The sequence below is a fragment of the Bombus vosnesenskii genome, unplaced genomic scaffold (assembly GCF_011952255.1).
Source record: "Bombus vosnesenskii isolate JDL3184/JDL3185 unplaced genomic scaffold, Bvos_JDL3184-5_v1.1 scf7180000013294, whole genome shotgun sequence".
Taxonomy (NCBI): domain Eukaryota; kingdom Metazoa; phylum Arthropoda; class Insecta; order Hymenoptera; family Apidae; genus Bombus; species Bombus vosnesenskii.
In genome coordinates, this window is record NW_022882945.1 from 1,981,725 (window position 1) to 2,006,784 (window position 25,060).

General features: G+C 37.7%; 1 protein-coding gene across 2 annotated transcripts in view; it reads left to right on the top strand.

Annotated features, from left to right (window-relative positions):
• Window positions 1-25,060, top strand: part of LOC117232951 (RB1-inducible coiled-coil protein 1) — a 61,655-nt gene that overhangs the window by 22,352 nt on the left and 14,243 nt on the right. The gene's annotated exons all lie outside the window — the stretch shown is intronic.

A 25,060-nucleotide genomic window follows, 5' to 3' on the forward strand; every position in this document is an offset into this window, starting at 1 on the left:
TTTTTATACGTCGTAATTAATATGATAAGGAACGAAGTGCGTTGTGTCTAAAATTATACCGACAAACATTGTTTTTTTTAGAAAAATAAACCAGACATATAAAAATCTCTTAGCTGGTTCTATAATGATAAGACGTTAACTAAACTAAGTAGTATTTAGAGAGAAAGAGAGAGAAAGAGAGAGAAAGACAGAGGAAGAAAGAGAATGAGGGAGAAAGCAAGAGAGAGAAATACAATAACCTCAAAGTGACCTTGACATCTATCGATCGCTCTACGTTGAGTCTCATAAATCCACGTCTAATTCGTTATTCGTTCTATTCCTGGTAGTGAGTCATGACGTTTTCATTGCTCAATCTAAACAGGCCACCCGGTACATTTCGATCTGTCTCGCGCTCCTCTTTCGACGTTGTAGCTCGCGATTAATAATTTAAGACATAGCCAGACTGTGTCAAGGAGTACCGCGCTGCTGAATCTTCTAACGAATTCCAGAGATATTAATGGTTTTTAATATCTAACGACATCATTAGAATGAGAGACGTTCGCGTCGTTAAATACGAATTGTCGTTCTGAGATTTCCTTGCTCCGTATAATTCGCGGAAATAATAACTACATCAATTACGTTATCGTCCGGTACAACCAGATCAGCTGATATAATAGAAATTGAGACGCATTTATAATCGAACAACTTAATGGAAAATGGTATTAAGTGATGAACTTTTCCGCCTAAGAAAACTTGAGGTAAATGACATTCTAAAACTTAAGAAAGCGTTCCAATATGATAAATTTTGTTGTTGTTTTTTAATATAAAAAGGACTATATAATTTTTTGTCTCGTTGTTTCGTAAATATATTTATATATATTTCAACTTCACAAATTTTTTTAAGATAAATGACAAAAATTAACGATATACATTGTTGCGTGTATTTACAACGGTCTGAAAGTTCATGACGAAGATTTTTCGATAAATATAGATTTTACGTATCATTTACGTAATTTCGTATCATGCTATAAGTATTTATTTCGTATTTAGGAAATCCACTGAGACCACTTTCTCGGTGAGCTCATTCGATTTATTGCTTTATGATCTTCGTGATTTTTTACTCGATTTTCTTGTTCATCTACAGATACGTTGGATATCCTTGGACCTGAATGACTTCTACTATTTTTCTCCGATTCGCACGCTACTAATACTTAACCGCGTCGTCCGAGACTGTTAGATAATGGATAAACAATGCTGTATATAACGTTACAGCATTTTTATTCAACAGTTAACACGTTTTCAAACACGATTTTTCCTCGACGACTTTCTATCGACAATTCCAAAAGTAGGTAGTTTCAATCCAAGTTCGAAACTCGTTTGCAGCTTTCAATCTCGAAAAAAGCCCTGCTACTCGCGAAGCAATTTTCTTCGAATTTCCACTTTCGAAGAGCGATTTTATCGTGGAAGTAGCTGTTTCCGCATCCATCCATGTTAAAATCATGTCGCTTGGCAAAAGACGTCGTTAAATGTTGCGACGAGACGTCAAACGGATATATACGAAAGAGGAAGAAAAATATTTCACATTCGAAATACGTAGAACGCACAGTGGAGTAACTTGGTTAAAGAAGCCAGTTAAAATTAGAGTACTTTTTATTTTTAAATGAACTTTTATTTCATTTTTGGCCAGCTTTTTAGGTTAAATACTACAGTGCACCGTTTTGATGATGAAAAGAAATTGCTAGCGCGGTGAAAATTCCGCATTACCGCAATGAATAAGCAATATGCTTCGTTATTCATCGTGTTATTTGCGCGGTTTCGATGTGTGGGAACGGCACGTACACGTGTCCATATTCTTCCGTTCCCCCGGCGGCTTTTATTTTCTGACTGTTGCAACAGAACATGGCAACGCGGTCATGCGATTTTCTTAGCATCGTTGAGGCTCGTTTCATGATCTTTCCTCCGTATATATATACACATGCATACACATGTACAAAAGTGGTCGATGTGCAACGCTTTAATAAACGTAGGTACTTGCCTTCTAGCTAAATCATATTCATTTTCTTTTTTGCACGCGTTTTTTTTCACCACCACCATCTTGAATATACGCGTCAATAAAGAAAATTGGTCCGAACTCACAAACACAGTGGTTCACATATTATTTCTCCTGTCTTTGAACGATCAAGAACTCGTAGAAAGGATGAAACGAATTACATGTGCCGATTAGAAAGTTGACGTGGTAATGGCTCGTAATTGATGCGAATTACATTAATCGAAATCAAAGGCGAACCACGCTCATTAAACGATTTTACACGATGGAAATTGCTACGATTACATCGTATGTATTTAGTTGCGACATACGAAACGTTTGTTTCGTTTGATCGACGGGCGAAAGAAATGTTTTTTTCTTCAAAAGAACCATTTCGTTGGTCGCTCGAAACGAGACGAATCGACCTACGTATTTCGTTGGTTGCAACGTCGAAGAGATATTTTCTATGGAAAAAGCAATTTTTCTCGGGAGGAAAAAATCGCTCTGGTAATATGGAAAATGGTATAGAGGACAAACGTCAAGAGTGTAATCAATACAATAATTTAGTAACAGCCGAGTATTGTGACGAAGTGACAGGATGCTCTAGTTTCAGCGTCAGCAGGAAGTTACAAGCTGCGAGCTACGAGCTAACAGTATTTTCATTCATAAGCAAAGAAAGCAGTGTCGTCCATAAATTTTCCTCAGTAAATACATATTTATGAAACTGCCTTTTTGTAGATAAATTAACAACGATGTTAATTCAAGTTGAAATTATTATATGCACATTTTATTCGAATTCCGTTACAATGTCTACTGTAATAATGGTAATAAGCAATATTTCGCGGAAGCAACGTTCCAGATCATGAATGACACGTTACAACAAACGCAGTAACGATACCGTATTTAGCCACAAACGCATACATGTACAGCAGCACGTACAGGATGGTAATTGCCTTGGCGAAGGTGATGTAAGTGCGAGCACACGCCGGCGATATTGTTCTCCACGGAGCTGGCTTTTTTACTCAGCTCGAAACGCGACGCGAGGCGGCGATTTTCCGTGTATCACTCCCACCGCGCAATTATTTCGTGCATTATGCTTGTCGTGTGAACGAGGTCGAATCATGTCTGCAGTTTTGTTTCAGCGTTTGTGAACGCCAAAGAGTTCCGTGTCACCTGCAGACATAGATGCTTCTTTATTTCGTTGACTGGACAGGCACGAAATTAGTGTAGTGTAGTTTGGTGTTAGCGTAATTGACGGTTTATTATACTCATACTAATAGGACTTTTGGTTTGGATAAATCCCCTTATCAGCTCATCATAATTTATTAATTGCAGACAAAGATTATTAGTTTTTATTTTTCTGAAAAAAGTACAACATTTTTTGCGTAACAAACAATACATTCATAAAGGATTTATATACGTGTCCAAGTTTATTTAAAATAATATATGCTATACGTTTATATTATTATCTCTTAAGAGATTAAATATAAACACGTTTTGACAGCAGGATATTCGTCACGGATTGTATGATTGCATTTTAAGAAACAATGTTACGCAGCATCTGGATGTACCAGAATGAACTTGAACAGCACATAAATAAACTCTGACACATGAGTTGCTATATAACATTGTTAGTTGTATTATGCAATGCAAAAATATATACGCGAATAAAATAAGCGAACGGGTCTAATCAACGAATACATAATATTAGAGCTACGTACGAGCAGTAACGCGTTTAAATAGCGTTTCTAAAGCATCTTCGAACAATTCTGAATAATTATTTGCGTTCCAGGCAGCGTTAAGTGTCGATAATGTGCGAGGAAACGTTCTGTATTCGCAAGTTGCGACCAATTTCTAGAATCCATTCTACAGGAATTCTAGAAAACTATATCATTACAGTTAACGTCTAAGTCTTGAAACTTTCATTCTAAAAAATTTCTTAAATTTTGTCGATTTAAACGTTACACTTAACGTTCTATACTTTTCTCCTATAATAATTCTATAACAAACGGTCTGTTGATTGTTATGCATTTATGGAAAACTTGAAGATACAGATAATACGCAGAATGTGCATAATATGGAAAAGTATACGGCAAGAAAAGCTTGGAGCACCCCGCATAAAATATGCAAAGTGTAGTACTGACTGCTATTATAATGTTTAGTAGATCAAACCATCTGAAATCTAGATTCCATTTTTTACCATATTTATAAACATATGAATTTGCATAAATATCTGCAATCTAGTAGTAAATAGGTTTCATATGAATATTATTTCCAAACTTTGCTCAACTTTCGACATTTTTCCAAAATTTAAGAAGGAAGTTCTTACTAATTCCACTTAGAATCTCTGAAATCATTGAATCGCAATTGCAATATGAAATGTCAGCGATTCGACTAATCTTCGGTATTTTTTTCTGGATCTTCGTCGGAAGCTGCAACGCGTGAAAATTGAAATGGAAAACATTGAGTATTTCGTTGAAAACGTACTTCTTTCACAACATCTCGACCAGATCCAAATGGATATCGATAGACGGCTGTATTCAATCCATCAGCCTGTTAAGTCCTTTTATGTAACAACTAGTAGGACGTTGCTTGGGAAAACAGAAAGGAAAGTGCAGTGTGTATGTACGTGGGAATGTGCGGCGCTGTTACCGTTTATTGCTTAACCTCATCGCGCGATTGAATGAGAATCGAGATTAGAGAAGACGAGGAAAAGCGCGACTGTCGTTTATGAATATGAAGAACATAACATGTTGTTCGCAATGTCGCACGTAACAGATTTCTTTACATTACAAGAACATGACTGGGCCAAAGATGATTTTCAAAGAACGTAGCAAGATTACTTATCTTTAGTTTCCCTGTTTGTATATTCAAATGTCGCTACTGAATAGCAAGTATAACGTAAAAACTCGAACATTAACCTAAATCTTCCTATTCGTTGGTCAAAAAACTTGGTCGAAAATGCTTGATGAAAAAGCAACCTGGCGCTTCGACAGAATTTTGAGTTGCAGGAGCCAGCAAAGGACGTTCAAAGGCTGGCAAAAGATTCGAAGTGATAATGAGTGGTTCACTATATAATCCAATACATATAAAACTTTTCTGTCGATGTGGTTTCTGCCAATGGACATATCGTTTTGTTCTCATTTTACTATTTCTTGATGGCACGATTCCTTTTCCCATTGGCAAACGAGGTCGAAAACGAATCGCCGATGACGTTCACACCCGCGGGAGATGTTCAGCGTTCAGAACGGCCGCCGGCCATTTTCCACGACCTCTGAATCTCAAGTCCGCGATCCACTTTAAACGCGAACTTTCACGGCACTGATATGCTCGGCAAAAAAGCATGCTCCGCGAGAAAAAGAGAAAGAGAAAAGGTGTGTCCGCGCTGCTGCGAAGAAAGAATATTAATTTCGAGCTAGGGAGCGTTTCACTGGATCTGGGAGATCGAGAGTGACTCGGGTCATTTAGAAAATGGAAAACATCTGCTACCCGACTTTTAGGTCGCTTCTCTTTTGTGTCTGTCGTTTTCCGATTGGATGACGGAAATCTTGATAAAGTTTGAAATCAACTAAAACTTTTTTTTTTATTATTATTTAATTTGTACCTTACAATTTGTCCAGTTGGATATTTGATAGATAACTAAAACTTGAAATCAGTTTTTTACTACTTTTATTATTTGTTTTGTTGAATCTTTTGATTAACGCCAGTTTATTCAAGAATGCCAATAAAAAATAACTGCTAATCTAATTTTCAAACCCTGTAGTTTTCATTTCAATCGTTCTTTCTCTATTGCGTGATTGAAATCCTTGAAAAATGTAAATGAATCCCAAAGCCTTCAAGTTAACAATAAAGGTCGCTTTTTAATTGCTTTTTTGTTAGCTTTTTTATGGATGACTTTGGACTTATTATTTTATGGATGACTGAGGGACTTTGTCTCGTACTATTGACCTGCATCTTCATATTTCTTAGTTAATTTCTGGATATTTTCCACGTTTCCTAAGATCCATAACTCTCACTTTCTGGTCTTCTTTTCTATACCTGCCTTCTTTGACTCGTTTCACGAAAGGGATAAGTTTCTGGTGGGTCAAGAATACCTGAACATCCCTTTTTCTCCAACGTTGGTTTAACGAACATGGTCCGGATTAGTTTTCCCAGAAAGAAACCTTACCTACCATTCGTTTTCTCCAAAGAAAAGAGGGATTTCTACCGATGTGACCGTTCGTTTCATCAAACGTACCGAAATTACGCTCCTCACTCACATTAACAGTATTTTTTCTCTTCGTCCAATGAAGGATAAATATAGGCCTCTTAGACCCTCAGTCTTCGATCGGTAGTTTCCTTTAACTTCAAACAGCGCTGGTTTTCGTTTTTCATATTTTTCGACCAGTATTTTAGTCAATTTTCATATTTCGCGAGAATTGATTGTAATTTTAATAAATAAATAAAAAAAAAATGTCATTTATGGATCAAAATTTAAAAAATTCTACTGGCTCATTGGCAGACGTTTCAACATAAGCGTGCAGAGTAAAATAATGCTATATAAAGCCATATTAAAACCTGTTTGGACCTATGGGATCCAATTATAGGGAACAGCGAGTAATTCCAACATAAAAGTTCCTCAACGATTCCAATCAAAAACTTTGAGATCCTTAATAGATGCACCTTGGTATATTATCAACGAAACAATACATTGCGACCTTAAGATACCTACAGTTAAAGAAGAAATATTAAAGTTCAGAAACAGATATAATATAAGAGTTAACAACCACTAAAACCCATTAGTTACCCAATTAGTTGACACGACGGATCAGATCCGCAGACTAAAAAGACATTACGCTCTAGATTTAAACATTAAATTCAGCTAGAACCAAACATACGATAATCACCTATTATACATGATATAGTACCACGCCAGAATAATTTACTTATTGTTGAAGTGGTTACCACTTCTAAGAAAACTCTACATCTGGTCTTTTTTAGTTTTCTCAAGCACTGAAGCCATCGACAGCGCGTAGACAAAAGACTGCGACGAAGTCAGGCCATAAACAGTAGACAGGAGACGTTGGCTTCGGGGTTTTTCAGTTATTAGGTAACACAGCTAGCGTGCGGATCTGTACCAGCTCAAATTGTATTTTACTTATTTCACTTCTATTTAAATATATTTTTCTACCTTTATCCACGTGTTTTCTCTGTTTACACACCGAATAACCTCAACAGGTTATGGGCCCAGGGCTGTAAATTGCAAGGTAGCAACGTGAAGTGAATAAAATTGTTAAAGTGTTGTGCTTAGTAAAATAAGGGATAGTGCTAAAATGGAATCAGCAAGTGCGAAGGTCGAGATGTTACGCGGCGAAGAAAATTGGCTCCAGTGGCGTTTTGTTATGCGTACACTTTTGGAGGAAGATGACGACCTGATCAACGTGTGTGAAGGGAATTTGTGTCATCCAGGTAACAGCGCGGAGAAAGAAATCGCTCGTGGAAGATTTTTGAAAGCAGATCGATTAGCGAGAAAATTAATCGTGACCTCAGTAGGAAAGAAACCGTTGGATCTTCTTTTATGTTGCACGACAGCACATGAAATGTGGAAAAAGCTGAATACAGTATATGACATGAAGTCGGATGAGAATTTAAATATGGTCCAGAAGCAGTTCTTCGATTTTAAATGGGAAGAATCTGAAAATGTCTCTTACAACCTATCAAAGTTGGAACTCATAGCGGCGAAGATGAAAGTCCTTGGGAGTGAAATTGGCGAGAAAATGCTGATAACACGCATTTTATCGGTGTTACCAAACAAATTCGATCATTTTCACAGTGCGTGGGATTCCGTGGAAGAAGAAAAGAAGACCTTAGACAGGCTTAGTACCAGGCTGATGACGGAAGAAATTAGATGGAAGAAAGACGACCAGGAAACATCGGTGGCACTGGTAACAAAAGGTAATAATTATAAAAGGGAACAGCAGAAGCAGTCAAGTAAACGTGAATACGAGAAACAAGGACCAAGTTGCTTTAACTGTGGAAAAGTTGGCCATCTAAAGAAGGATTGCTTTAGATGCTTTATATGCAAAAGGAAAGGCCACACCAGCAAAAACTGTTTTAAAAATAACAAAAGAAGCAACAGTAGAGACAACCAGGAACCTAGAAACCAAAATCGGGATCACAGCAGAATTGGTCTATTAGGAAGTACCTCAGCGATACAAACGGCAAACGCTGATGTTTGGATAATCGACTCAGGAGCTACGGATCACATGACAGGACGACGGGAATGGTTCAGCGTTTTCGAAGAATTCGATAACACGGTGAAGATAGAGATCGGCGATGGTCCGTTCATGGATGCGTGCGGCAAAGGAAAAATCAGAGTAGAGACTTTTGTGGACGGCAAATGGGTAACATGTACAATGAACGATGTTCTATACGTACCAGGTATGAAAAGAAATCTGTTTTCGATTAGATCTGTCGCAAGAAGGGGCATAGATTTTTGTATTTCAAAGGAAGGGACCAATTGCATATTTTTACAAAATCAGAAAATAATAGCAAGAGGTTCTGTTATCGGAAATTTGTATAAAGTAGATATGCGAGTTATCATACCGTCAGTTTGTAATTTTAGCAATAGAGCGGAGTCAAACGCGGACACATTGCAGTTATGGCACGAACGGCTATGTCATCAGAACATCAGACATGTTAAAGAATTCTTAAAGAATTCAAATATGAAAGTTGTAGAGGATAATAACTTTTTCTGTGAAGGTTGCGCGTACGGGAAACCGCCGAATCTAGAAAAGTTTAGGGTTTTCGGTACTGAGTGCTTTGCTCGCATACCTGCGGAGAAAAGGACAAAACTTGACAAAAAGGCTAACAAAGGATATTTGGTAGGCTATTTAGATGACGGATGAGGGTATCGAGTGTACGTGCCAACAGTAAAAAATGTAATATTAAGCCGTGACGTAATATTTAAGCCTGAACTAGAAAATGCGAAATTCGTAAAATTAAGTTTACCGAAAATTGTCGAGCGCGAAGATGTGAGTGCGCAGAGCGATAGAGCATGTACGTATGAAAGTGCAGAGAGTGAACATGAAAAACAACCTCATGGAACTAGCGACAATGTGAGACAATTGAGAGATAGAGATAAGATCAAACGAACCGATTTTTATGGTAACCCAGTAACGTACGTAGCGGAAAAATTACCGGTGGATTTTAACGAAGCGATGAGATCCGAAAAGAAAGAGTTATGGGAAACAGCTATGAATGATGAAATGAAATCGCACCATGAAAATAAGACGTGGATACTTGTAGAAAAACCTAAAGATCAGAAGGTACTTAGCAATAGGTGGGTTTTAACGATAAAGCTAAATCCGGACAACTCGGAACGATACAAAGCGCGACTTGTAATAAAAGGGTGTTCACAGAAAGAAGGCATAGATTATAAGGAAACATATAGTCCCGTTGCTCGGTTTGACACAATTAGATTAATGCTCAGCATTGCAGCCAAAAATAATTTACACCTCGGACAGTTCGACATTAAAACCGCATTCTTATATGGAAGTCTGAAAGAAGATATTTATATGAAACAACCTAAAGGTTATGATGATGGTACAAATCGGGTTTGTAAATTACTAAAAAGCTTATATGGCTTAAAGCAGTCTCCAAGATGTTGGACGGAACGTTTCACAAAATTTATCTCGAACTTAAAATTTTATCAGAGTAACGCAGATCCTTGTTTTTATATTTATACAGAAGACGACAAATTAATGTTGATGACCATATACGTAGACGATGGTGTCACGTAAAATAACAAAATAAAAAAAGGAATTTGAGGTAAAAAATAAAAAAAGAAAACTTTATTTTTTTCTAACATCAATACACTTTACAATCTACTTCCGAACTCTAGGCGTGACTTTCTAAGACTGACTCTTATGATTTTACTTTCGATCGGATCCGATTACTTTCTTTTGTCATCCCTCAATATCCCCACCGTCCATGCATTTGCTAGGCGTCCGCGATCGTTGCCACGTGCTCTTTCTTCTAGAACCTTCGGTGGAAGGACCGTTGGGATGTTGATGGTTCATTAGGCACTTCAGCGATATACATTGTCGCCGAGTGCCGCCATATCTTTATCTCTATCGTCAGTCCGTCGGATTTGAAGTATGCCGGTCGTGACAATGGACTGGTAGCAGCTTCAGACGAATCTTTAATTGATAAATTCTTCGATGATTTGAATAAAGAATTCAAAATTACGAGTTCGAAAGAAGTAAAGAGTTTTCTTGGACTTGAAATTAATAGATTAGAAGATGGTTCAATATTCATTCATCAGAGTAGGTATATCGAAAACATATTGGAAAAATTTAATATGAATGAGGCAAACAGTGTTTCTACACCTATCGAGACTAATTGGAACGAAAGTAACATAGGCGATAATGATTGTAACGCACCATACAGAGAAGCCGTAGGGAACTTAATGTTTTTACAAACCGTAAGTAGGCCAGATATTAGTTTTGCAATAAATATAGCGGCGAGACACTTAGAGAATCCAAACCAGTATCAATGGAAATTAGTCAAACGAATTTTGCGCTACATAAAAGGGACCGCAGACATGGGACTCTTATATACAAAAGCAGGCAGTCTCGAAACCTTTAGCGACGCTGACTATGCAGGCGACAAAGAAACAAGAAAGTCGACATCAGGCGTTGTATGTAAGTATGCGAATGCGGCCATCACATGGCAATGTAAGCGACAACAATGTATAGCTCTATCTACGACCGAAGCTGAATATGTCAGTGCAGCCTCAGGAGCGAAAGAAATTATGTGGCTAAAGAAAATATTTCTTGAATGTAAATTAGAGATCCTTAAGTATATGCTATGTGTAGACAATACTAGTGCCGTGAAATTAATTAAGAATCCAGAATTCCATCAAAGAAGTAAGCATATTGACGTAAGATATCATTTCTTGCGAGATTTATACAATAGAGGCGAAATTGATATAACGTATGTAACAAGCGAAGAGCAATTGGCAGATATATGTACAAAGGCGTTGCCAAAACCGAGATTTGAATATTTAAGGAAAAAGTTAGGTTTGAAAAGTAAAAAAGATATTAAGAGGTAATTGTTTGTAAACATGTAGAGTTTTTAGGGAGGGTGTCGAAGTGATTATTACTTCTCAAAAAGAAAAGAGGAAAAACTCTACATGATCTGTTTAGTCTTCTAGTTTTTTTGTGTAATAAATTAATTTGTATGGAAAAGAGAAAGGCTGGCAAATGTACTTGAGAAGGCATTGACAAATTAATTTTCAGATATTTATGACAAGAGTTAGAAAATATTAAGAGATAATTTGTAAATTTTACCCGCTAGATCTAAATGTTAGATTCATTTAATTATCCAAATTAAGCATATGCACTTACTTATAATACTTATAAATTATACCTATCTATAATAAGTATTAACTTATTGTAAATAAACAGCCATGTCACTGCGCCACGCCAGAAAAATTACTGAAAATTCTCAACGCGAGAATTGATTGTAATTTCAACAAATAAATAAAAAAAAAAATAAAAAATTTGTAAATTTGAGATAATTGTTTGTAGGGATGTAGAGTTTTAGGGAGGGTGTTGAAGTGGTTACCACTTCTAAGAAAACTCTACATCTGGTCTTTTTTAGTTTTCTCAAGCACTGAAGCCATCGACAGCGCGTAGACAAAAGACTGCGACGAAGTCAGGCCATAAACAGTAGACAGGCGACGTTGGCTTCGGGGTTTTTCAGTTATTAGGTAACACAGCTAGCGTGCGGATCTGGACCAGCTCAAATTGTATTTTACTTATTTCACTTCTATTTAAACATATTTTTCTACCTTACAATTTATCCACGTGTTTTCTCTGTTTACACACCGAATAACCTCAACACTTATAATTCTCAATGAGAATTCATTCTGAAATTCTTCCAAATAAACAAAAATTTATGGTTTTTCATATTTATATTGGATACCCATTTTGTCGTTTTTTATATATCATTATTTAGTAGCGTAGAGAATTTTATACGCTCCAATATATAATTATTATTTTCCTCTAAAATTCTTGCTCATAGTTTTTATAATTTCTCACCATGTATTTAGGATCGTTATACAAATGCACAATTCTATTATTTATATATATGTCGGAGATGAAAGAACACCGGAGCCTTTGGAATTTTTGATAATCCCGCAACATTGTAACCTAGAGTCTACTGTAGCTGTAATTGAACAATTGTAGTTATTCAATCCAATTGTAATTGTTCGAGAGTTGCGATAGTGAGCTTGGGCTCGAGGCGACAGTCAATCGCCGAACGTAGCCGCGGTCACGGGATGAACGCTTTGTCTAACAAAGGCATGGAATAATTCTATAGCTCTCCTTAAAAAGGAAATAGTTGTAACACTCGACAGTAAACATTCCAACGGTCTCTGTCCCGTAGCTCGCCACACGCAGACCCTATTCTTCGAGTAAGATGATTGCCAGATGTCGATGCGTCTCCGCAGTACATGTTCAGCTAGCTCGAGGGCCCGTTATAAATCCTAAGATTTAGTCAACTAAAGTCCTTCAAACAGACAAACAGTCTTTGTCTTAACTACGGGAAAATAGGGGAGACCTATTTTTGAACGAGCAGCGTCTCCCACTAGCAACTTTCCCTCGAGGGCGGCTAGCATCTTTTTCTAACCATCGATATGGAGATTGACCAATTAGCAGCAACGCCAATTTCCCTTACTTTCTGAACGAAGGCTTTTCTCGACGAATCCGATGATCTCGTATCCTTAGACACACCCCATTATAGTTTTCCTCTGTGGCATCATCGGCACGGGAAAGTCATTCTCGCTCGCGATCTCATCGATGAAAAGAGTAACCCTTGACGACCAGTGAATATTACGCGCCCGACTTAGATTTTGTGAGTACGTTCATCTATCATCCCGTCGACCACGGATTCGTTATTGAACCTAGGATCATTGTCATTAGTTTCTCGAGTACCTAACTACCACGGTTACTTGTTCGGTTCTATAATAATCGTATTTGCACTAGTCAATGTCTTCTCTATTGCATAACGACAACGTGTAACCCAAACGAAGATTCGTTTCACGCCCCTAACCCTAATTCTAATGTAAACCCGACATATATATCTATTATAATATAGCATATTATATGATTAATTATCTCTTTAATAATCTAAGGTAATTACCGTATTCTGTACGAGAACAGTAGATGTGCTAATACTTATAAATGATCGCGTATATGAAGGATTCGCTACAACGCTATTTAATTTTGCAAAGAAAAAAATAAAAGAACGCGCGTAAATTTGAATGTTATAGAAAAATGGCTACAAGATAAATAAAAGCAAACCCCTGTAAATGCAACCATATTACATTTACAATAAGAACACAGAAACTAGCAAATATCCAATTGAATGTCACGCACATAACACAAACAAAGTAAGTTAAATATCTAGAACTCCTCCACTTAGACACACAATTTACATGGAAACAACATACTAAATAAATTATAGTCAAAGTACGGATAAAAAGAAGACAGATATACTGGCCAATAACTAACTCCAAACTCAGCATAGAAAATAAACTAAAAATCTACAAAAGAATAAGAAAACCAAGTTGGGCGTACGGAATACCACTATGGGGGACAGCAGCAATGAGCCCCATAAATAACCTAGAGTTGCTACAATTGAAGACACTGAGGACAATAGTCAACGCCCCATAGTATATCAGAAACGAGGATATACGCAGAGACTTAAAAATACCAATGGTCAAAAAAGAAATCGGCAGGTATGCAGAAAAATACAAGAAAGAATGGCAACACATTCAAACCAGCTAGCTGCTAAAGCGAGCAAAACTCTTATAGAAAGAAGACTAAAAAGAAAACCCCACTGACCTGACTTCATTAAAGAAATAAAATAGTGAAACTCAAAGATGGTATCCCGCTGAGGATAGCCATCCACGTGTTATTTAACAATTTTTTTTTTTTATTTATTTGTTGAAATTACAATCAATTCTCGCGTTGAGAATTTTCAGTAATTTTTCTGGCGTGGCGATTTAACAATTAAGCTAGAAAAATTTACCGAATGCCCAGCTGGATACATTGTAAAGTACAAATTAGATAATAAGAAAAAAAAATTTGAATGCACCTAATTCAATAGCAAGAGACTGGTTACTTTACTCTATACCTTTCAGGAAATTGAAATCTCGTGTCTTCGTCTTCGTTTTCGTCTTTGACGAACGAGTATCAATGAACACCGAAGAGACAAATCGGTGGCGGAGTAAACGCATCGACGAAAGCGAGTTCGTTGAATGAACAAGTCGAGTCGAAAACGAAAGGAAATCAGAGGGTGTCGATCGGGTAGGTGTGAAAGAGCGAGGGAAGCCAATGAGGAACACGTAACAAAAGCCTCCACGTTGGCACTCGGCATCGAGCCGGGCCGATATTCTTTATTTAGCTGTCGATAACCAATCGGCTGGGTTTTATTTAGACCCCGATACCATTTCTCCTCGCTTTTCCTCACACAACGATGCTCATTGTTACGAAGGAGTAATCTGTCCTGTGACGATTATCGCGGTGTCGTTCTCTTTTCGTTTTCCACCGTAAAGCTGACAGCACATGGCGCTTTCGCGAAACGGTGTGATCGCAAACTTAAAAACTCAAACGTCTATAGAATGTCCAGTGTGTTTGTTTCTACAATTTCGTATTTTTACTCCCGAACATCTTGCATGCTCATACTTACATTGATCAGACACGTATCTGATCTTGAATGATACGACTGGATCAAGTTCATGGATATTGAATACCCACGCATTAGTTACTACTACAGGTTCAAATAAATGAAAATAAATTAAACACGTCACCTTTTCGCTACGCAGAAACACATGCTTTTTAGCTCAAAATAAAAACTAAGATTTTCCAGTTAGAAATCATATCGAGTTAATATCCGAAAATATATGAAATATTCCAAGTACAGTACTCGTTACGATACTTAGCTAATAGACAAAATAATTTTCTACCTAGGTTCAATTTTTTAAAAATATATTTACAAAAATATGAACTTACGTAAATGTTGGCAGTCTATTTATAATTCCCTGCAACATTGCAATAAAAGAAATATATCGCGAAGGAAGATATTTCTTCGAGATTTATCTATCAAGTAAATTAACGAGAATAAACAAAGAAGAAAAATAGAAAAGAAAAACAACGATCAGAGAAATAGAACATTGAGCGGAAGTTGGAGAAGAACAACGGGCGCTTAGGGTTATCTTCGATCGGGTTAAGATTTGACCGGGGGCAAGCTTTTATCGGGCCAATTAACTGCACGCGAATTTATCGCTGTCGATACGCTTTTCTTTGCACTCATTTTGTAACGCTCGAGATAATGTGCCATATGTGCACATAGCTACATAATATACGTATACGCTACGTGTAGCATAATACGATACAGATTTATTGTAACGTTTACAAATTTCTTGCAGATAATAAGTTACGGCGAAGATTAATGTACAATATTTCTCGGTTTTTCAATTCGTAACCACGCGAATTATGCCACGAACACAAATCTTTGTTCGTTTGACACCTACCTAATTTGAAATTTGTGAAAAAATAGACGGTGGAGAGCGCTGGAGGGATTTTCGTGCGCGTGAACCAGGAGCTGCATCGTAAATTATGATGATCATTTATTGACAGCGGTCCGTGGATACATTGTATACACAGTGCGTGATGTATAGGCGCGATATATCAGATACTTGGACCAGATCCCAGCCTTGAGGGTTTATTCTAGTAACGCGAGGCTTTCCTTTTCAGATCTCGCGCGCTGCAATCACTGCATTTGTCTTGCATAATGCCAGAACGATGTGGAGGAGAATGGAGACTCCCAAAGGGCGGAGATAGATTTATGAAGCTTGTCACTCGCGTATACACACATCTACGTTCTCCTTATCCGATCCCTTCATTCCGCGTGGCTGATCTTTTCACGTCGTCTTCGTTCCGACCCTTATCTTTCGTCAGGAATTTCACCTCCACTTTCGTTCACAAACGTTAGGATATTTTTAAAGAGACAAGATAAATTGGATAAAGAATAGAACAGCACAATTGTATTGGGTTGTCCCAAAAGTTTCTTTCATTTTATAAGGAAATAATGGATACACGATCTTTTTTTTGTTTTATATTATTTTATTGAATTATGTATGATCCATTTTGTTCCAGTAGAACATCATCATTGTCATCATCATATAAGGAAATAATAGGTGCACAAAATTTTTTGTTTTATATTGTTTTATTGAATTCGGATGATGATTGCTCAAGATGCGTCAAGGAACTCTAGTCAACTGACCTTCCGTCACGATGATGCTGCGCCTAGAATCAAACATACGATAAACACATATTATTCAAGTTAAAGTACCACGCCAGAATAATTTACTTATAATTCTCAATGACAATAGATGGCAAAATTCTTTCAAATAAAAAAAAAATGATGCTGCGGAGGAAAGCTATGACGGGCTACGTCTAAGGATACGAGATCATCGAATTCGTCGATGAAAACTTTCGTTAGGAAAGTAAGGGAAATGGGCGTTGCTGTTAGTTGATTAATCTCTAGTTTGGTGGTTGAGGAAAGGTGCTAACCGTCCTCGAGAAAAAGTTGCTAGCGGGAAGCATTGTACATGAGAAAAACTAGATATCCCGTATCTTTCGTAGTAGATAATAAATTTAGGGAATACTAAGACAAAAACTATTTGTTCGTTTGAAGGACCTTAGCTAGAGAAATCCTAACACTTACTGCGGGGATGATCATAAAACCAATCTGGACGTACGGAATACCACTATGGTGTAACGTTAATTCATATCAGAGACCAGGCCACACACTACGGACAGGATGGCACCCAGATGTCTGCATATCCTTGGCGCGCACCCTCAATAGTCTTAAGTGCCCACCAGGGGGCCTTGGCATTTTTATAGTTAAGGTCCTTCGGACCAAGCGAGTATTTCCTGTCTTAAATTTCCCTTTACGTTTATTGTCTACCACGTGTTAGCTTAGAAAGTTGGTTTCCTCCACATCTGGTATGTTCCGTTGGCAACTTTCTCGCGAGGGCGGCTAAAACCCTTCCTGGTCCACCAACCGTCCTATTATCCAATCGGAGATGGTGTCTACTGCCCTCACTTCCTTAACCAAAATTGTCATCAACAAATCCGATAGTCCCGTGTCCTTAGACACACCCACCCCTAGCTTTCCTCAGACACAGTATCGTCAGTAAAACTGCACTTATTCTGTATCCTTAGAATAGTCAACATATCTATGTCGGTCTCTACTCTTATAAGTCGCGTACTTAATGTATTGTTGTAACTAAGTCTTACATAACGTGGTTGGAGTGAATTGTGATTTCTGTTAATTCCGTGCGTGATACATTGTGATTGCTGAATTCATAATAAAGGTTGATTAAAACCAAGTAAATAGTTGTGTTACGACTCAACTATATTTTATTTTCACCGACCAACCCAAAAATTACGTGACAATGGGAACAGCAGCAATGAACCATATAACCAAAATAGAGGCAATGCAAGCTAAAATTCTTTTTTTTTTTATTTATTTATTCAAATTTTACAATTTGTTCAGTAGGACATTTGGTAAAATATTATAGCGGTATACTAATATAGCATGTGGGTGGCTACCCCCAGCGGGGTACCATCATCGTGTTTGTTAGGTTATGTCCTTTGTGAGATCTGTTGGGTGTTTCCTTTTTAATCTTCTTTTTATGCTTGATGTGTGGACCGTTTCCGCTGCCAGCCAGTTTGGGTGCTTTGCTATTCTTTCTTTGTACCTTCTTGCACTTGTGTTAATCTCCTCCTTGACCGTTGGTATTCCCAGGTCTTTCCGAATGTCCTCGTTTCTAACGTATCATGGCGCGTTTACTATTGTTCTGAGTATAGCTAAAATTTTTAGAACAGCACCATGGTACGTTAGAAACCAGGACATTCGGAAAGACCTGGGAATACCAACGGTCAAGGAGGAAATTAGCAGATGTGCAAGAAGATACAGAGAAAGAATAGCAACGCACCCGAACCGACTGGCAGCGGAAATGGTCAACACATCAAGCATAGAAAGAAGGCTAAAAAGGAAACACCCAACAGATCTCACAAAGGACATAACCTAATAAACACGAAGATGGTACCCCGCTGGGGGTAACCACCCATATATTATACTATTATACCACTAAGCTATGATATTTTACCAAATGTCCTACTAGACAAATTGTAAAATTTAATTAAATAAAAAAAAACTTACTGGGGGTCCTTAGGATAATTGATAGTATACTATGAAAATGTTTCGACATCTGGAAATCATCTTGTCCGAAGGATAGGGTCTTATAGGGTGTAGCAAGCCATGAGACAGAAACCATTGGAAGATTTGCTGTTACTCTAAGATCCTTAACAGATGCACTTTGGTATGTTACCAACGAAACAATACATTGCGACCTTAAGATACCTACAGTTAAAGAAGAAATATCCAATTTCAGTAATAAATATAACATAAGTGTCAGGTCTGGCGACACTTTACCTAGACCAGGCCACACACTGCGGGCAGGCTGGCAACCAGATGTCCGCACATCCTTATTGCGTCAATACTCTTAAGCATCTATCATAAATCTCAGGAATTTTGTAGCTAAGTTCCTTCAGACCGAACAAACATCTCTTTACCCAATCGTTTTTTTTTATTTATTAAAATTTACAATCAATTCTCGCATTGGGAATAATCGTTTTCTAAAGGTTTATTGATGAAACGCCATTCGATTTGCTTATCGGATAGGAATGCGTTTACTTTTTTCTTGTGGTCATCCGATTGTAATAGATCACGAAGTTCTTGTAGCGCGTGTTGCTGTCGACGGGGACGTTGGTAGAACGTCCCCTTGTCTGCTTTGATGTGGAATTGATTTGATCGCCGTTCGCCCGTGTTGTAAGAAAGTCTATCAGATGTGTATAAGAGGGCATTTTTTTGTTGGGTAAGGTGCATTGCTAGTCGCGAATGGTGGACGACATTTGATGTGACAGGTTCGCCTAATTTTTCTGGCGCCCGGAGATTCATCTTGACCGTTTCGAGAAAGTCTTCTACGGTTTCGGGTGTTTCCGTCGTTATCTGAAGATAGTTGTAGATCAATGCCCAGTGGCGCATACAGATCTTACGGTGGCAATCGAATTTCTCCTTCAGAATGTCAATAGCCATAGAATAATTGGCCTCTGTACCGTCTAACGATTGGATACTTCTCGCTGCCTTCCCAGTCACGGCTGATCGGAGATAATTAAATTTTTGCACGGGTGTAAGTCGTTCGTTACGATCTATAATGGACGAGAAGGCGTCGTAAAATGAATACCAATTCTCGATGAAATTCTACCAAATGTCCAAATCGGACAAATTGTGAATGTAAATAAATAAATAAAAAAAAAAAATTCTCGATGGTGCCATCGAAAGTAGGCAAATGAATTTCAGGAAGTTTAATCGGTGTCGGCTCGCAACCAATACCTGCTTCGCAATTTGCCGATCTCGAGATCGATGTTTGTCGCAAGAGATGATCGCATATTCGCTAACTTATCATATTGCTCGGATATTTCGTTGCCGAGCGTATGTTCTTCTTCGTCTAACTGTTCCAATAAGAATTAACAATCGCCAGTTACTCAATTACTTGACACGACGGATCAGATCCGCAGACTAAAAAGACATTAGTCTCTAGATTTAAACATTCGATTCAGCTAGAACCAAACATACGATAATCATTTATTATTCACGTTATAGTATCACGCCAGAGTAATTTACTTATAGTTCTCAATGAGAATCGATTGTAAACTATTTCCAAATAAAAAAAACAGATTTGCTATCGAGTGCTGCTACATTTCCAATAGAACATCATTGTCATCATCATACAAGGAAATAATAAGTGCACAACATTTTTTGTTTTATATGATTTTATTGAATTATGTATGATCCATTTTGTTCCAATAGAACATTATCGTTGTCATCATTATATAAGGAAATAATAGGTGCATAACATTTTTTGTTTTATTTTATTGAATTATGTATGATCCATTTTGTTCCAATAGAACATCATTATACGTAATTTAATAAAATAATAGAAAACAAAAAATGTTGTGCACCTATTATTATTATTATATAAACGAAAGAAACTTTTGGAACAATCTGAGACAATTACGTAGAAGATTTAAATTGATAATTAATAATAGTACAACTATTAAATAATTAATAATTAAAATAGTATAATTATATGGAAAAATATAATTGACTCTTTTCTCTGAAATATTTTGAATATTTTGAAATATTCTTGTAAGAATACAAAACTCTAACCAATTTTCTATTCCTTTACAAATCTAGATTAATTAGATTTAAACATTAGATTCAACTAGACTCAAACATACGATAAACACTTATTATTCAAATTATAGTACCACGTCAGAATAATTTTCTTATAATTCTCAATGAGAATTGATTGTAAAACTCTTCCAAATAACAAAAAAAAATCTAGATTAATTATCAGATTTTGCACGAGACCAGCATGTGACTTAATATTTATGAACGAACGTGCAAATATATCCGAGCGCACGCAGGTTACTTCATATCGAAATCTTGTATTTTATTGGTTTTGCGCTTCGTCGCCGATAGCAGAGGCTTGATACATAGCGAGAGAAAGCTATAGGATACGTCGAAGGAGTGCGTGTCAGGTGGCGAGAACCGCAGTGGATTGTGCACTTTTGAGGATTGCGTGGAAACTTGATTCGTTGCCTGTTCGAAATTGCTATTTCCAACTGTTTCTCCATTAAAACGTTTCTCCCACTTTGATATAATTACTAGAGCAGTAGATAGAAAATCATACTCCGTAATTAATGAAAGAAACTAATTACAGTATACAAGTTTGCTAATACCAAACTGTTTTATCCTTTCTTTTCTACTACTGTTAGAAAAATGGTAATGTAACATCGTCTTACATAGCAAAAAATCAGATTTGTGCTGGCGTGGGAATGTTTTGCAGTTTGTTTGAAGCAAAACGGCGGGATTTCAACGATTATGAGCCATGTCTGCAAGAAATTCGTTCTAATTGAGAAAACACATGTTTCGCATTTGTGGTAAAAGTACGGAGTTTCACTGGTAACCAGAGAAAATGGTTAATTTGTACCGCTTTAACGATCTGCGTATCTGAGTCTGGCCGTTATATTAAAAGAAAAACGAGAGGAACGAAACAAACCTACGTTGCCTATTCGTTAATTCCCGGCTTACAATCTCAAATCGACTCTTTTCACTCCTGAATGCGCCGATGCATAAGTACGTTCGTTGTTACTTCATATTTCCACCGAAAGTCGCGTGACTTTCATGGCAATGAAAGTAAATCGATGCGATTCGCTGCAGCGTTAAACGACGTAAAAACACAGACCTTAAACCTGGCTCTCCTTTCTCTTTTAAAAATCAGTAATCAGACTTTTCCGTGAATTCTTAATTCGCGACGCGAAGATGTTATCTGGTGTTCGTACAAAGTGAATCGTGTCCAGATAAAAAGAGAAAAAGAGGAGTCTTGATAGTCACGTCCCACGTTTATGCAGTCATCGATAGACTAACGCGAACGATGTAAAGGGGAAAATGGAAAGAAAAGAAAGAAAGAAAAAAAAGGAGGGAAAAGAATCAAATTCGAACAAAGGAGAGAGAAATCGAGTGATATTTACCAACGAGGAACGCGTTTTCGTTCAGCAATCGGTTTCTGGCGATCGACCAATAGATCGACCGCTAAACCAGCGATTTCTTTCCCCCTTTTTCCCCAGATAGCCTACGGCTGACCGAGTTTTCACCGCAGATAAGATCGCGGCCCATCGAGCCGCTATGGTTCTTCATTCATGCGTCCACGCAGTCCCATCGGGATGCTTGGCAGCGGCTTTAATGCAGGCCGCTGGACTATCAACCGTACGAGTACTGATCCGAATGAAACAGCGTTCGCAAATGTCTGGCACGGCGCTCCGCGAAGCGTGGCCCGCGACCTATTAACCCTTTAATAAGTTACGATAGATTGCACGACATTCATCGTGGCGGCTTGCTTAACCGCTTCCGACGAATAACCCAATATTCAATTATCCGGATAGTTGGTTGATAGCGTGATTGGTAGAAATACAGAAGACGGGGATTAACTGTCGAGTCTGATCGATGCCGATTTAAGTAAATTTTTATAATTTTGGTTGAATACGGAAATTGAAGAAAATGCGTTTTTTTTTCCCTTTTAGATTAATGTACGTACGTACTGCGATTGTTCTGGCAACGAGGGTTACATTCTCGAACGCGTAGGCGTGTGTTTGCGGTGCGTAGTATGTATAATTAGAAAAGGAGAGCATTAGTCCAAGTTAAGATATTCTGGGAATTCAGTGTCGTGCCGTGAAATTCTTGGCCCCTGTTTGCCAGGTTCAACCTGCGCCGGAAGCTTACGCAATTACACGATTAAAATGAGGTTACCGTCGTTATATGCGGTAGACGAAACGCGAGCGAATCTTCAACATTTTTGCCCGCTTTGCCTCTACCTCGTCGTTGTGTAACCTGAGTGGTTCGATAGACGATGGAGCTTTTATTGTATATAGGTGCATAACTATGTTCTTCCTAGAATTTCACTATACAAAAAGTAGAACCTCTAAGTAGAAATTACTTTCACCTATTTAGTGGCGAATTAATCTATTAAATAGGTAAAAACTTATCTATTCAATAATTCCTTTTTGGATATTTTGTTTATCTTTGCGCATTATGCGCGTTCTGTGCATTTTTCCATTTTTACAATTCTCATAAATGCCTAGAAATTCGCAGGCTAGTTATCAGAAAAGCTCTAGCAACTAATTATACGTTTCAGGTTAATTAAAGCGACGTAACGTGCGCGTCAGTAACAACGTATGCGTTAAACTTTCTTCTATCCACACTTTAAACTCTAAACAATGATCGAGCTATTCGAAACACGAATCAAAACGCAAGTTGACCATAAGCATTCGTGATGGAAGTTTTATCGCAGATGCTAATTACCGATTGTCCATGTTCTGCGTCGCAGTTCCAGGTGAGATCACGCATCGCAAATCATCGCAGTTATTTTCCCCTTAAACGGCATTCTGCGTTCAATTCGCTGATGACGACGATCAAATCGGTTTTGGATTTGCAAATCGTCGGGGTCACTCGGTCTCGATCTCTGATTTATTTCGTATTCTTCTTCGTCTACAACGCAGTCTATTGTTGCGAATGGAAATCGGTCATAACTGAATTAATGATTGAAATTAAAAGTGAGAAAGAGAAAAGTCACGTTCTACGGTTCTTTTGTCCTCGCTCTTCGATTTTTATGACCTCATGAATTCATCGTTCGATTTCCACCTTCTGACATTTTTACCCTTTAACGAATTTTCCCTCTGATCGTCCTTTCTTTTTTCTAAAATGAAACACCGGAACAAGGGGCAGCGAGAGAAAGGACAGCGTCCCATGCAGCAGCGCGCTATAATATCGATCCGATATCCAACAGTTGTGCAACATATACATGTTTAGCTTCGATTTACTCTTCTGGTTCATCTTTACTGGACTTTCCTTTCTTTTTCAATGCGGCAGCTCTTTTTGCCGCGTGAATTTCGGTCAATCGGCTAACAATTATTTGAAATTCTAAGAATCACAGATTCACCTAATCGTATCGGGTCTTATTTTTCTATTCATCGGAAAAGCTAACAGAAGACAAAGGTATACTCGAACCTATGGAAATTATTTTGTATCGACTTGTATCGACTCGTGTATCGACTTTTAATTTTCAAATTTTCGTAATTTGTTCAACTTGCGAAACTTTCATTTACGAGAAGTATTATTTGTTGTACGGAAGAACGAATCGATTTATACAGATAAAACTTACGGAAGAATGAAGTTTGTAGGATGGTTATTTCATCGATTGAAAGGTCTTGATAGATTTCTTCCTCGATGACTACCATCTACGTTACGGTCAATATTTGCCGAGGAAAAATAGCACGTTGAATGATATTAGGCAACGTTCATCAATCAGTTTCTACTCTCTCGCTCAAACCTATGAACACACATTGCTAGTAATAAAGTGTACGATCATCGTGACAAAATTCCTCGAGTTTCAAAGTGTGCTTGACGTAATCTTACCAAGCATTCATGAGAGAACCTAACGTGCTGTTTATACGCGAGGTAATCGGTGGAAACAGCCTCTAAACTTTAAATAAAATTAACTCCGGCCAGCAGCGATTTTCCTTGCTGTCAGAACGTATCGCAGTATGTAAGCAGTTCCCTTCCATCAACTTCCAACTGCCACATTGGACACTCGTCTCGAAACTGACCACGTAACGTTGAACAAGACTCGTAAGGAGACACTCATCGTCTCGTATCATCGCTAGGGAACGTAGTTTGCTAGAACATCATATTTTTTTGTGATGTAAAAATAGATAAGTCGCGATTTTGTTACACATCTAGAAGAATTTGAAGTTAGAAAACGGTTGGGTAGGTTTAGAAGAGAATTTCATTCCTTTAATATCGGTTGGACCTCGATTGGATGTCGTAATGTAAGTAAAATACAAAGGGATATAATCTGTTATTTATATAAACGCGTCCCGATTTATTCGAAACCCCACGTTTGCTCGGGATCGCAGAATACGCGTGTGGATAGTTCGTTTCATTCTTCCGTGATGATGATCCTACGAAGATTATTCGACACGCAGTCGCGACACCGTTGAGGACCGCTAGCCCCGTGACACGGCAAGGGAGAGGGCATAATTTACAACTTACTGCACTCCCGAGTGACTTTGTTATCTCTTCCTCGAATCGAGAATGACGAAACCCAGGCAGCCGCTCCGAGTGTTCGAAGCTTCGCGTTTCTTTACGATAATTTTCATGAAAAACAAATCGGTGTAAAAAGAATTGTACTTTTCGTAAATATATCTTGCACCTGAATTTTAAACGATTTTCAAATCAGATAAGGCTGAAACCAATGATTATGCATTGATAACACGATAACATGGAAGAGATAATTTGTTCGTTAATTAGTTA